This window comes from Vitis vinifera, chromosome 15, assembly GCF_030704535.1.
Source record: "Vitis vinifera cultivar Pinot Noir 40024 chromosome 15, ASM3070453v1".
In the NCBI taxonomy this organism is placed as follows: domain Eukaryota; kingdom Viridiplantae; phylum Streptophyta; class Magnoliopsida; order Vitales; family Vitaceae; genus Vitis; species Vitis vinifera.
In genome coordinates this window covers 10,205,064-10,218,942 of record NC_081819.1, presented here as the reverse complement: position 1 = coordinate 10,218,942, position 13,879 = coordinate 10,205,064, and the positions used below count along the sequence as shown (strand labels likewise).

At 38.1% G+C, this 13,879-nt stretch overlaps 1 protein-coding gene across 3 annotated transcripts in view; it reads left to right on the top strand.

The window, feature by feature from the left end:
* LOC100855173 (probable disease resistance protein At4g27220) overlaps nt 1–13,879 on the top strand; it is a 49,645-nt gene that overhangs the window by 24,912 nt on the left and 10,854 nt on the right. The window lies entirely within an intron of this gene.

The following is a 13,879-nucleotide window of genomic DNA, read 5'->3' as shown; positions in this document are numbered from 1 at the left end:
ATGTCAGAAAGAGTACCCCATAAAGCCTTTGTAAAAAAATAAAAAAAAAAGAAAGTGTGTTCTTTCTTTATTGATTTTGGTCAGTTTGCTAAGTGTTGAAAAGAGATAGGTTGGGGGGAAAGATTAGTTTAGCATATTATTCTCGGAACCTAAGGAACCAATACACATAGATTTTTGTGGAAGATTAAAGTTTGGTTCTTTGAAAGTGGAAATGATTTTAAAACTTCAGTTTGCATAATGCATTCCCTTGATTGACAGTGTTTAGCATAGTTTGTTATAACTCTTGTTGAAATTTGGGTTTGTATTTCTTTAATGCTTCATGAGAGAATTAGATCATCATGCCACTTGAGAATTATTTTTTTATTAGCATGATGTTGTAAATTTTAGTATAGGTTGCTTTTTATTTTCATTTTTCTCTCCTTTATTGCTAAGGGACTAGCAATATGTCGGTTGGGGGGAGTGATTACTACTCAAAAAGTGCTATTTGATAGCTTATAATTAATTCTTTTAAACACTTTTGAGTAATAGTTTAGGCCTTTTAACTCAATTAGCATGTTAAGGACCCTTAAAAGGGATTTTAATCACTTTGTGTAAGTTTTGGTGTTTTTGTTAGTAATTTGATCACCAAAGCAAGTCAAGATTGAGGAGAGTTATGAGGAATCTTGGGCAAAGCTTAGAAGTCATTTGCCAAGAGTAAATCCGGATTGCAAGGAGAAAAAGTAAAGAGAATCTGCCATGAAGCATATTCTTGATGGCAGTCGTAGCAGCCACTTTTGGAGCACTTTCTGAAGTCCAATTGATGCATGCTATATACCATTTCAAAGCTCAGGAAGTCAAAAATCCAATCCTTCAAACGGTGTGCAATTCGGAGTTGAAATGAAGAAGTTGCAGCCATTGCAAGCCAATCACTCCGAGCTGAAGGAAGCATTTTGCAAAGTGCTGCGAAATCACCCTTTTGTTGTGAAGTGATTCCGCAGCCTTTTTGTATAGTAGGGTGTATTTCCTTCTAAAGTTGCCCGACATATACCGCGAGAGGGAAGCTGGGAACCTCAAGGTGGAAGCCAACTTTGCAGCCCTGCGAAGATAGCATGTTGTTGCGAAATGATTTCGCAGCCCTCTTGAGTGTCTGCGAAATCTCGCAGACACCATTTTCTCTTGCGAAATGGTTCCTGGAGCATCCCGATATTTGCTACCGACATTGGGAGATATTTTCCATTAGATTTTTGTTGTCTAAATCCCAAAATACTCCTTGTAAGCCACCAATTACAAGTTTCCTTAGCTTTTAAGTTAGTAAAAATAGAAAATATCTATGTAATAATTATTTTTATATTATGTTCATATAAATACCTCTCGGGAGCCTGTTCTCAGAGAGGAGATCCTTTTGTAAAGTTTTGAGTAAGCAAGTAAAGTTCAGTTCTTTGTATTGCCTTACCTTATCACATTGTATTTTTTTATTTCTTTCTAAGTTATGAATTCTCTGAGGAGTTTTCCCCAAAGAATGAGTAACTAAACCTCTAATTCCTTGGAGCTAAGGTTGCCGGGGAAGGTTCCAAGTGCAAGAATGCAAAGCTTTGTGGTTTTAGCTAGTAATGAAGAGGAAGTGAAATCCTTTAGTGATTTCTATGTTTTTAGTTAACTTAAAACACCTTAGAGTCACCTGGGCCAACACTTGGTAAGGCAAGTGATTTCCTACCATGGAAATGCACTAGTTTACCCCTTGCGAGCCTCTGGGAGGTGACTTTAAGGTAGGATTTTCTGGAATTGCCAACACTTGGTAAGCTTTTGGACTCCAAAGAGACATCCATTAGTTATCTCTTGCGAGCTTGAGAAGGGAAGTCCAAGGTTAAAGCTCACCTTGAATGGTTAAGGCTTAGTGAGAGGCTTAAACCATTGCAAGTTGCATCAGTGAGAGAATTAAAGTGAAATCTAATTGAAGGATGTATCTGTACAAGACCGGTTAGAGAATTGACTATATGTTGAATCTCTAACGCGAGGAAATGAACCATCTGACCGGAGCTATGTCTTTTGCATGAGGAACCACCCCAGTGAACCTAACTCTCCAAGGAATGTTTCTCTCCCTAAGTTATTCCTATTACTTATTGTGTTAGTTAGTTTAAGTCTAAATCTTTACCAATCAAAGTTTGTGTTTTATTTCTTAAGCTAACCTTGAAATGAAACAAGACCAATTCACTTTGAATTGGTATCATTGATAGCTTGCTAATCCTTCCCAGTGAACGATCCTAGAGCCACTATACTATAGTAGCTTTTTCTTTGCTACCCTAGTATATGGTGTTATAGGTTATAAATTTTGTTGATTACTCCCTCAATCAAGGAGCACCAGCTGGACACGATTCAGCTGAGACACCAACTGGGCATGAATCAATGACCACAAATTGTTCTTATCATCCACACCCCCTAGCTGTTCATAGCATCTAAAGGCCTAAGTCGACAAGATCCCAAGTCATTCTAATAATCCAAAACCCTAAGCTTTTCATAGCATCTAGAGCCTTATGCTAACGACGAGAGTAACTCATGTCATCCAGACTCGTGGGCTATTCATAGCATATAGAGCCCTAAGCTCACAACCAAGATACGTTCATCTCAACCATAGCCTTGAGCTATTCATAGCATCTAGAACCCTGAGATAATGACCCCAAGTCTTTCATGTCAACCATAACATTGAGCTATTCATAACATCTAAAGCCTTAAGCTCATGACCCCAAGTTGATCATATCATACATAGCCCTGAGCTATTCATAGTGTCTTGAACCCTAATCTCATGACCCAGTATCATTCATGTCAACCATAACTATGACCTATTCATAGCTTCTAGAGTCCTCAACTCATGACTTAGAGTCGTTCATGTCATCCACAGCCCTGAGATGTTCCTAACATCTAGAGCCTTGAGCTCACAACTTAGAGTTGTTGATGTAAAGCATAACCCTGAACTGTTCATCGCATCTAGAGTTCTGATCAAATGGGATCCCAAGTCATTCATATCATCCATAATGTTGAGCTATTAATAGCCTGTTGAGCCCTGAGCTCACTACTTGGAGTAGCTCATGTCGTCCATAGACCTAAGTTACTCATAGCATCTAGAGCCTTGAGCTAACATGCAAGAGTCGTTCATGTCAACCATAGTCAGCAGTTATTCATAGTACCTAAAGCCCTGAGCTCACCACACAAAGTTGATCATGTCATGCACATCCTTAAGTCGTTCATAGAATCTAGAACCCTCATCTCATGACCTAGAGTCATTCATGTCAACCACAACCATGAGTTGTTCATGGCATCTAGAATGCTTAGTGCACAACCTGAAGTCATGCATGTCAATCACTGTTGTGTTTTGTTCATGAAATCTAAGACCTTGAGCTCATGACCTAGAGTCATTCATGTCATCCAAAACCCTAAGCTTTTCATGCCATCTAAAGCCGTAAGCTCACGACCCGAAATCGTTCATGTCATCTGTAACCTTAAGCTTTTCATTACATCTAGAGCCCTAGGTTAACAACCCAAATTCATTTATCACATCCACAATTGTTAGCTATTGATAGCATCTAGAGCCCTAAGATCATAACCTAGAGTCATTCATGTCATTCACAGCCCTATGTTGTTTAGAACATCTAAAGCCCTTATCTTATGACCCGAAGTCGTTCATGTCATCCATAGCCCTAAGCTTTTCATAGTATCTAGAGTTGTAAGTTGATGACCCAAAGTTGCTCTTGTCGACTACTACCTTAAGTTGTTCATTGTATCAAAAGCCCTAAGCTCATGACCCGGAGTCATTCATTTCATCCACAGCCCTGAGCTTTTAATAGCATCTAGAGCCCTAAGCTCACGACTTTGACTCGATCATGTCAACTACACTCCTAAGCCATTCATAGCATTTAAAGCCCTGAGCTCACAACCCGAAGTCATTCATGTCATCAACACCCTTATCATTTTCACCGCATATAAAGCCCTAAGATCATGACTCGTAGACATTCATGTCAACCTTAGCATTGAGTTGTTTACAGCATCTATAGCCCTGAGCTCAAGACTTAGAGTCATTCATGTCAACCACAACCTTGAGTTGTTCATAGAATTTAGAGCTTGAGTCGTTTATAGCATCTAGAGCCTTGAGCTCACAACTTGAAGTTGTCAATGTCATCCACAATCCTGAGTTGTTCCTTGTATGTAGAGCCATAGGATCGCGACCAAGAATCGTTCATACCAACTACGCCCCTGACCTGTTCATAGCATCTAGTGACCTAAGCACATGGGATCCTGAGTCGTTCACATAATCCACAACCTTGAGTTATTCACAACATCCAGACCATTGAGCTAACGATTGAGAGTAGCTCATGTCATTTGAAGTCTTGAGTTGTTTATACCATCGAGAGTTGTGAGCTTACAACCTAGAATTGTTCCTTTCAACAGCACCCCTAGGCAAGTTGTAGCATCTAGATCTCTAAGCTTAGGACCCATAGTCATTCAGGTCAATCACAACCTAAAGATGTTCATAGCATCTAGAGCCCTAAGCTCATGATCTGAAATTGTTCATCTCATCCACAGCCATGAGTTGTTCATAGCATCTAGAGTCCTCAGCTCATGACCTAGAGTCGTTCAATTCAATCACAACCCTAAGTTGTTCATAGCACATAAAGCCCTCAATTGATGACCTAGAGTCATTCATGTCATCCACAACCCTGAGCTTTTCATAGGATTTAGAGCCCTATGGTCATGACCTGAAGTCATTCATGTCATACACAATCTTGAGTTGTTCTTAGGTTTTAGAGCCATGAGCTCATGATTGGAAGTCATTTATGACAACCATAACCTTAAGCTACACGTAGGATCTAGAGCTCTGAGCTCACGACCCAGAGTCATTCATGTCATCCACGATCTTGAGTTGTTCAATGTATCTAGAGGCTTAAGCTCATGACATGAAGTCGTTCATGTCATCCACAATCCTTATGTGTGGATAACATCTAGAGCCATGAGTTCATGGGATTTGGAGTTGTTCATTCATCCACAATGATGAGTTGTTGATAACATCCATCGCCCTGAGCTTACGACCTAGAGTAGCTCATATCATCCACAACCCTAAGTTGTTCATAGCATCTAGGGCCTTGATTCTATGACCTAGAGTCGTTCATGTCAACCATAACCTTGATTTGTTCATAAATTCTAGAACCTTGAGCTAAAGACCTGGAATCGTTCATGTCATCGACAACCCTAAGCTTTTAATAGCATCTAGAGCCCTAAGATCATAACATCAAGTCAATCATGTAAACCACACCCCTGAGCTCACAACTCAAAGTCACTCGTGTCATCCATAGCCCTGGCATTTTCATAACATATAAAGCCTTAAGCTCACGACCCGAAGACATTCATGTCAACCATAGCACTAAGTTGTTCATACATCTATAATCGTGAACTCATGACTAATTCGTCCCCAATTGGTGATCTTTTGGATTCAGTCCTCAAATGGGCGTTATCAATAAAATTTATAAACATAATTCACCATACACTAGGGTAGCATAGTTAGCATAGTATAGTGGTTCTAGGATCATCCATAGGGATGAGTTTTCATATCACACATGATATTAGTTAAAGTACTGAAATGGTGCTTTTTCATTTATGAGTTAGTTTTAAAAGAAAAAATAATCTTTGGTTCAAAAAGGTTGGTTTTAAGTTAACAAAAAATAGTAACTGAGATTGATTACAAAGAAAAGGTTTCTTGGAGTTTTAGGTCACTAGGTTCAAGTTCCTTAGACAAAAGGGGGAGATTCTAGATCTTTTCCTCGTGTTGGGGATAATAACATAAAGAATGGTTATCACTTAAACCGGTGTGTATTTAGCAATCAAGCTTTGATCCCACTGGTCCATGAAAGACTGCAGTTGCTTCCCATTAATGGTTTCAAACACTAAAGATCTCTCACTATGAATAATCTTTCAATGGCTCGTAAAAGATAACTAATCACCTCTCACTGTGAAAAGCTTAGCAAATATTGGCCATTCAAGGTGATCCTAACCTTGGATTACACTTCAAAGGCTCGCAAGAGATAACTAATGGATCTCTAGGATGTTCGAAAAGCTTACCAAGTGATGGCCCAGGTGATTTTAAGGAATTTTAAGTTAAATTAAAAAATAAAAAACCATTAACGGGTCACAACTTTCCTCACTTAAAACAAGGAAAACTCCCACTTTTGTATCCAAATCCCTTACCTAGCTTTCTTCAGTCTAAGAAATGAAAAATCTATCCACTCATCTTATAAGAAAACATCCTCAAAGGTTGTTTGGCTAGAAATAAAATTTAAAAAAAAAATGAATAGGTAAGGCAGAGCAAAGCTCTGTGTATTTCTTACTAAAAGAATGTACAAGTGTTCTCAGGAATTTCTTCCAAGATTATGAGATATTACAAAAAGAGATATTTTAAGTCATATATAGAGAGATATTTTTAACCCCTCATTTAGATATCCTAAATATCTAAAAATATCTTTAGCTGATTACAAGGAGAAAATAGGTAATTAAACAATATCTTGAGATAAAAATCTAACGGAGTCGGTGCAAAAATATCTGAAAATTACACAAGAGGAAATTCGCAAGGCTTGTGAAATTTCACACAGGATGCAAAATTCATTCTTCACATCCTTGCTCTCTGTCCTGCAGGTTGTACTCTTTTTGGGCATTTCGCATGCTTTGCGAATATTTCGCATGCTTTGCGAATATTTCGCATGCTTTGCGAATATTTCGCATGCTTTGCGAATATTTCGCATGCTTTGCGAATATTTCGCATAGCCATGTGAAATTGCTGGATGTTAGATTTCTTCTCGGATTCTCTTCCTTGCATACTTGATTTATTTGGCAAAGGCTACGAGGCTCTCCAAAACTTGGATTCTTCATGTGTTTGAGCTTTAACTTGCCTTGCCATGGACTATACAAAATTCTCCCTCATTCTTGGCTCGTTTTAATGATCAAAAAGCTATCAAAAACACAAAAACTTGCCAAAAAATGATTAGTAACACTGGCAAGGGTCCTTAATGTGCCAATTGAGTTAAAATGTAATAAATACTACTTTATTACTACTCAAAAAGTGGTATTTTATAGTTTGTAATTAACTCTTTTAAACACTTTTAAGTAGTAGTTATTACCTTTTAACTCAATTGACATGTTAAGGACCCTTGCAACCGTTTCTAATCAAATTATGTTAAGTTTTAGTGTTTTTGATAGATTTTTGATCACCAATGCAATCCAAGATTGAGGGAGAGCTCTGTATAATCCATGGCAAAGCAAATGGAAGCTCATTTACATGAAGAATCCAAGCTTTGGAGCTTTGTAGTCCTTTGCTAAAGCCAAATCAAGAATCCAAGGAGGAAAAACAAAGAGAGGAATCTAACATGAAGAAATTCAAGAGGAGAGCAGCTGCAGGACACATTTCGAGCACTTCTTGGAGTCCATTTTATACATACTATATATCGTTTCAAATCTTGGGAAGTCAGAAGTCCAACGCTTTAAATAGTGTGCAAATCGAAGCTAAAATGAAGAAGTTATGGCCATTGGAAGACGACTACACCATGTTGAAAGACAATTTTGCGAGCTGCGAAATCACAAATTCAACTTGCGAAATGGACACTTTCAACTTGAGAAATTTTCACAAGTCATGTTTCAACTTGTGAAATCCACCTGTGTACTCCCAGATATTTGTGACCGACTCTTTTAGATTTTTTTCTTCAGATATTTGTTTTTTAAATCCCTATTTTCTCCTTGTAATCCACCAATCATAGGATTTCTTTGTTAGGAAGTAAGAAGGAAGGGTGAATAACCTTTCTATATAATCTATTGTAACTTTTCTTTTAAAAAGATATCTCGGGAATTTTTCTTAGAGACCAGCTTTTGTATAGTTTTGAAGAAAGTAATACACAGAGCTTTGCTTTGCCTTACCTACTCATTTTGATTGTATTTTTCTCACTAGCCAAACAAACTCTGAGGATGTTTTCCCAGAGGATGAGTGGCTAGGCTTTTTTTTTCTTGGAGTGAAGGAAGCTGGGTAAGGTTCTGAATGCAAAAATTGAAAGTTTTGTTGTTTCAGTTTTTAATGAAGAGAAAGTGTGACTCGTTAATGGTTTTTATCTTTTTAGTTAACTTAAAATGCCTTAAATCATTTGGGCTAACACTTGGTAAGGCAAGTGGACTCTATCCATTGAGTTACACTAGTTTATCTCTTACGAGCCTTTGGGAGGTGGTTTAAAGGTAGGATTTTCTAGAATAGCCAACACTTGGTAAGCTTTTGGACTCTAAGGAGACATCCATTAGTTATCTCTTGCAAGCTTTTGATGGGTAATCCAAGGTTAAGGATCACTTTGAATGGCCAATACTAGGTGAGAGGTATGAACCATTGCAAGATGATTCAGTGACAGGGAATTAGTGCTTGAATCCATTAAGGGGAAGCGTCTGTACTACACCGGTTCGAGAAATAATTATATGTTAAATCCCTAATGCGAGGAAAATATTCAAGTGACCTTAACCCTCTTTTTGTAAAAGGAACCTGAGCCCAGTGATCTAAAAACTCCAAAAAACATTTTTCTTTATAAGTAATTTCTGTTACTTTATTATTGGTTTCACTTAAAAACCAACCTTTTCAAACATCTTTATGTTTTCTTTTAGAGCTAACCTTGAAAAGAAAAAGCACCAATTCAGCTTTGGACTAATATCAATTGTAATTTGAAAACCCATGCTAGTGAACGATCCTAGAGCCACTATGCTATGCCAGCTAAGGCTATCATAGTACATGGTGAAATAGGTTTATAAATTTTGTTGATTACTCCCGTCTGAGGACTAAAATCAAGGTACACCAGTTGATTGAACACCAATCAATAGGACACACACCAGTTAGGCATGAATCAAATGGCGTTGTTTCCAGGGATGGTGCCAACTTTACAGTCATATTACCTTTTCAAAGTACTTTTGATCTTCATCACAAGTTTGGTGATTTTTCTTTCATTTTACTAACTCTTTTTAATTGTTTCTTTTACTTGTTCATATTTTAGCCTATCTTTTAATTTAGTTTTAATTAATCTTAGTCTTTTTATAGTTTTGTTTTCTTTTGTTTCTTTGTTTTTGTTACAGTTGTTACTAGTTGTGTATGCCATATTGGATATGAGACAATGGAGGAAGACTTGTGAAAATTGAAACACCTCACAAAACATAGTTGGAATTGTGCTTGAACATCATGGAAGCTACACCTGAAGATCAACATAGTCACCATGGTCACCAGGACAATCCCAATGCATTCAAATCAATGAGGGACCACATGCATCCACCTCGTATGAGTGCACCATCATGTATAGTGCCTCCTACAGAGCAGCTAGTAATCAGACCGCATATTGTGCCACTTCTACCTACTTTCCATGGGATGGAAAGTGAGAATCCCTACGCCCATATCAAGGAATTTGAAGATGTTTGTAATACATTCCAAGAGAAAGGAGCTTCAATCAACTTGATGAGGCTAAAGCTATTTCCTTTTACTTTAAAGGATAAGGCCAAGATTTGGTTTAATTCTTTAAGGCCAAGGAGTATCCGAACTTAGACTGATTTGCAAGCTGAATTTCTCAAGAAATTTTTCCCTACTCATAGGACAAATGGCTTGAAAAGGCAAATTTCAAACTTCTCAGCTAAAGAGAATGTGAAATTCTATGAGTGTTAGGAGAGATACATGGAAGCTATCAATGCTTGTCCTCACCATGGTTTTGATAAATGGCTGTTGGTGAGTTACTTTTATGACGGTATGTCTTCCTCAATGAAGCAACTCCTCGAGACTATGTGTGGAGGAGATTTCATGAGCAAGAATCAAGAGGAAGCCATTGATTTCTTGAATTATGTTGCTGAAGTCTCAAGAGGATGGGATGAACTGAACAAAGGAGAAGTGGGGAAGACAAAGTCTCAACCAAATGCCTTTAATGCTAAGGCTAGGATGTATACCTTGAATGAAGATATTGACATAAAAGCAAAAGTTGCAGCTATGATAAGAAGATTGGAGGAGCTAGAACTAAAAAAGATACGTGAAGTGCAAGCCGTTGTTGAAACACCAGTGCAAATTATGCCTTCTTCTATTTGTCAATCTTATGAGCACTTGGTGGAGGAGTGTCCTACAATTCCAGCTATTAGAGAAATGTTTGGAGATCAAGCGAATGTTATTGGACAATTCAAGCCCAACAACAATGCTTCATATGGAAATACCTACAATTCAAATTGGAGGAACCATCCAAATTTCTCCTGGAAGCCAAGAACACTTCAGTACACACAACCAAGCCAAGCATCTCAGCAAGCTTCAAATCTCGAGCAAGCAATAGTGAATCTAAGTAAGGTCGTGGGAGATTTTTTTGGAGATCAAAAATCCATCAATGCTCAACTCAGTCAAAGAATTAACAGTGTAGAGAATACATTAAATAAAAGGATGGATGGAATGCAAAATGATTTATCTCAAAAGATAGATAATCTCCAATATTCAATCTCAAGGCTCACTAACCTCAACACAGTACAAGAGAAGGGGAGGTTTCCTTCTCAACTTCACCAAAACCCCAAAGGTATCCATGAAGTGGAGGCTCATGAAGGAGAATCTTCACAGGTGAGAGACGTCAAAGCCTTGATCACTCTAAGGAGTGGTAAAGAGGTTGAGCTGCCAACACCCAAGCCACATGTTGAAAAAGAGGAAGAAAAAGAAGAGACAGAAAAGATGAGAAAATCAAAGGAAATAAGAAAGGTAGCAGTGAAAGGAAAGAGGACCATGATTCAACAGTGAATGAAAATCCGGAGAAAATAGTTATCAAGGGAGATGTGATGAAGAAACACATACCTTCACCTTTTCCTTAAGCTTTGCATAGGAAAAAGGGAATCAGAAATGCATCAAAAATTCTTGAAGTATTGAGACAGGTGAAGGTCAACATCCCATTGCTAGATATGATTAAACAAATGCCAACTTATGCAAAATTCTTGAAGAACTTGTGTACTATCAAAAGAGGGTTGAATGTGAATAAGAAAGCCTTCTTGACTGAGCAAGTAAGCGCCATCATACAGTGCAAGTCTCCATTGAAGTAAAAAGATCTAGGTTTCCCTACCATCTCAGTGATGATTGGAGGAACTATAGTGGAGAAAGCTTTGTTAGACTTAGGAGCAAGTGTGAATTTGCTACCATACTCTGTCTACAAGCAATTGAGACTTGGTGAATTAAAGCCAACATCAATCACTCTATCTCTAGCAGATAGATCAGTGAAAATTCCAAGAGGGATAATTGAAGATGTCTTAGTTCAAGTTGAAAATTTCTACTATCCAGTGGATTTTTTTGTTCTTGACATAGACCAATTGTCAAGGAAACTAATTATGTTCCTATCATACTTGGAAGACCATTCCTAGCTACATCAAACGCAATCATAAATTGTAGGAATGGACTCATGCAACTCACATTTGGCAACATGACATTGGAGCTCAATATCTTCTATATGTCCAAAAAGTCAATCAATCAGGAAGAAGAGAAAGGTCCAGAAGAGGTGTGCATCATTGACACTTTAGTGGAGGAGCATTGTAATCAGAAAATGCAAGAGAAGTTGAATGAAAGTCTTGGGGATCTTGATGAAGGGTTGCCTAAACCCTCAGATTTGTTTGCTACTCTACCAGCTTGGAGGAGGATAGAAGAAATTCTACATTTATTCAATAAAGAGGAGGTACAAGAACCTATTAAAGAGGAGTCCCCAAAGCTTAATCTAAAGCCCCTGCCCATGGAGTTGAAGTATACATACCTAGAAGAGAATAAGAAGTGCCCTGTTGTTATATCTTCATCTCTTACTACTCCTCAGGAGGTGTGTTTAGTTGAAGTTCTCAGGAGATGTAAGAAAGCAATAGATGGCAAATATCTGACTTGAAAGGCATCAATCCTTTAGTCTGTACACATCATATATACATGAAAGAAGAAGCTAAGTCAATTCGTCAACCTTAAAGAAGATTGAATCCCCATATGCAAGAGGTGGTGCGAGCTGAGGTTCTTAAGCTACTTCAAGCCTGTATCATCTACCCCATATCAAATAGCCCATGGGTGAGTCCTAGTCAAGTAGTACCAAAGAAATCAGGGATCACAGTGGTGCAAAATGAAAAGGGAGAAGAAGTTTCTACACGCCTCACTTCAGGTTGGAGTGTGTGTATTGATTATAGAAAATTGAATGTTGTGACAAGGAACGATAATTTTCCATTGCCTTTTATTGATCAAGTGTTGGAGAGAGTCTCAGGTCATCCTTTCTATTGTTTCTTGGACGGCTACTCTAGGTATTTTCAAATAGAAATCGATGTTGAAGACTAAGAGAAGACCACTTTCACATGTCCATTTGGAACATATGCCTACAGAAGAATGCCTTTTGGTTTATGCAATGCACCTACAACATTCCAAAGATGTATGTTAAGCATTTTTAGTGATATGGTGGAGTGTATTATGGAGATTTTTATGGATGATATCACCATATATGGAAGTACATTTGAGGAATGCTTAGTTAACTTGGAAGCGGTTCTGAACTGATGCATTGAAAAGGATTTAGTGCTTAACTGGGAGAAATGCCATTTTATGGTACAGCAAGGAATTGTCCTTAGCCACATCATCTCCAAGAAAGGCATTGAAGTTGATAAAGCAAAGGTGGAACTTATTATCAAATTGCCACCCCCAACAACTGTAAAAGGAGTAAGGCAATTCCTTGGCCATGCTGGGTTCTACAGGAGGTTTATTAAAGATTTCTCTAAACTTTCAAAACCTCTTTGTGAACTATTGGGTAAGGATGCTAAATTTTTATGGGATAAGAGATGTCAAAAGAGTTTTGAGCAACTGAAGCAGTTATTGACAACCGCTCCAATAGTGAAGGCTCCTAACTGGCAACTACCTTTTGAAGTGATGTGTGATGCCAGTGACTTTGCTATAAGAGTTGTTCTTGGTCAAAGAGAGGATGGAAAGCCCTATGTGATTTACTATGCAAGCAAAACATTGAATGAAGCACAAAAAAACTACACAACCACAGAGAAAGAATTGTTAGCTGTAGTTTTTGCCTTAGACAAATTTCGTGCTTATCTAGTAGGGTCTTTCATTGTGGTTTTCAGTGACCATTCAGCCTTGAAGTACTTATTGGCAAAGCAAGATGCAAAAGCAAGGTTGATTAGATGGATTCTCTTACTGCAAGAGTTCAATCTCCAAATCAAAGATAAGAAAGGAGTGGAGGATGTGGTAGTTGACCATCTTTCAAGGTTGGCTATAGCACATAATTCCCATGTTTTACCTATTAATGATGATTTTATGGAGGAGTCACTCATGCTGTTAGAAGATGTTCCTTGGTATGCTCATATTGCTAACTATCTAATTACTGGTGAAGTTCCAAGTGAGTGGAAAACACAAGATAGGAAGCACTTCTTTGCAAAAATTCATGCCTACTACTGGGAAAAACCTTTTCTTTTCAAATATTGTGCAGATCAAATAATAAAGAAGTGTGTCCCTGAACAAGAGCAACAGGGAATCCTCAGTCATTGCCATGAAAGTGCATGTGGAGGCCACTTTGCCTCTTAGAAAATAGCCATGAAGGTGTTGCAATCAGGTTTCAGTTGGCTATCACTTTTCAAAGATGCCCACACCATGTGTAGGAGCTGTGATAGATGCCAAAGGCTTGGAAAGCTGACACGTAGAAATCAAATGCCCCATATGTGCATGATCGATTTGAGTATCCATTGATTTTCCTATTGATTGCCATGTCAGCTTCATTTTATTAGTAGAGACCTGATTTTAGGGACTTAGAGGGGTGCTATGGTTTTTATCGTACCTACCCAATAAGTAACCGACCCCCGAGCCCGATCCGGTTTTTCACAGACCACCTTT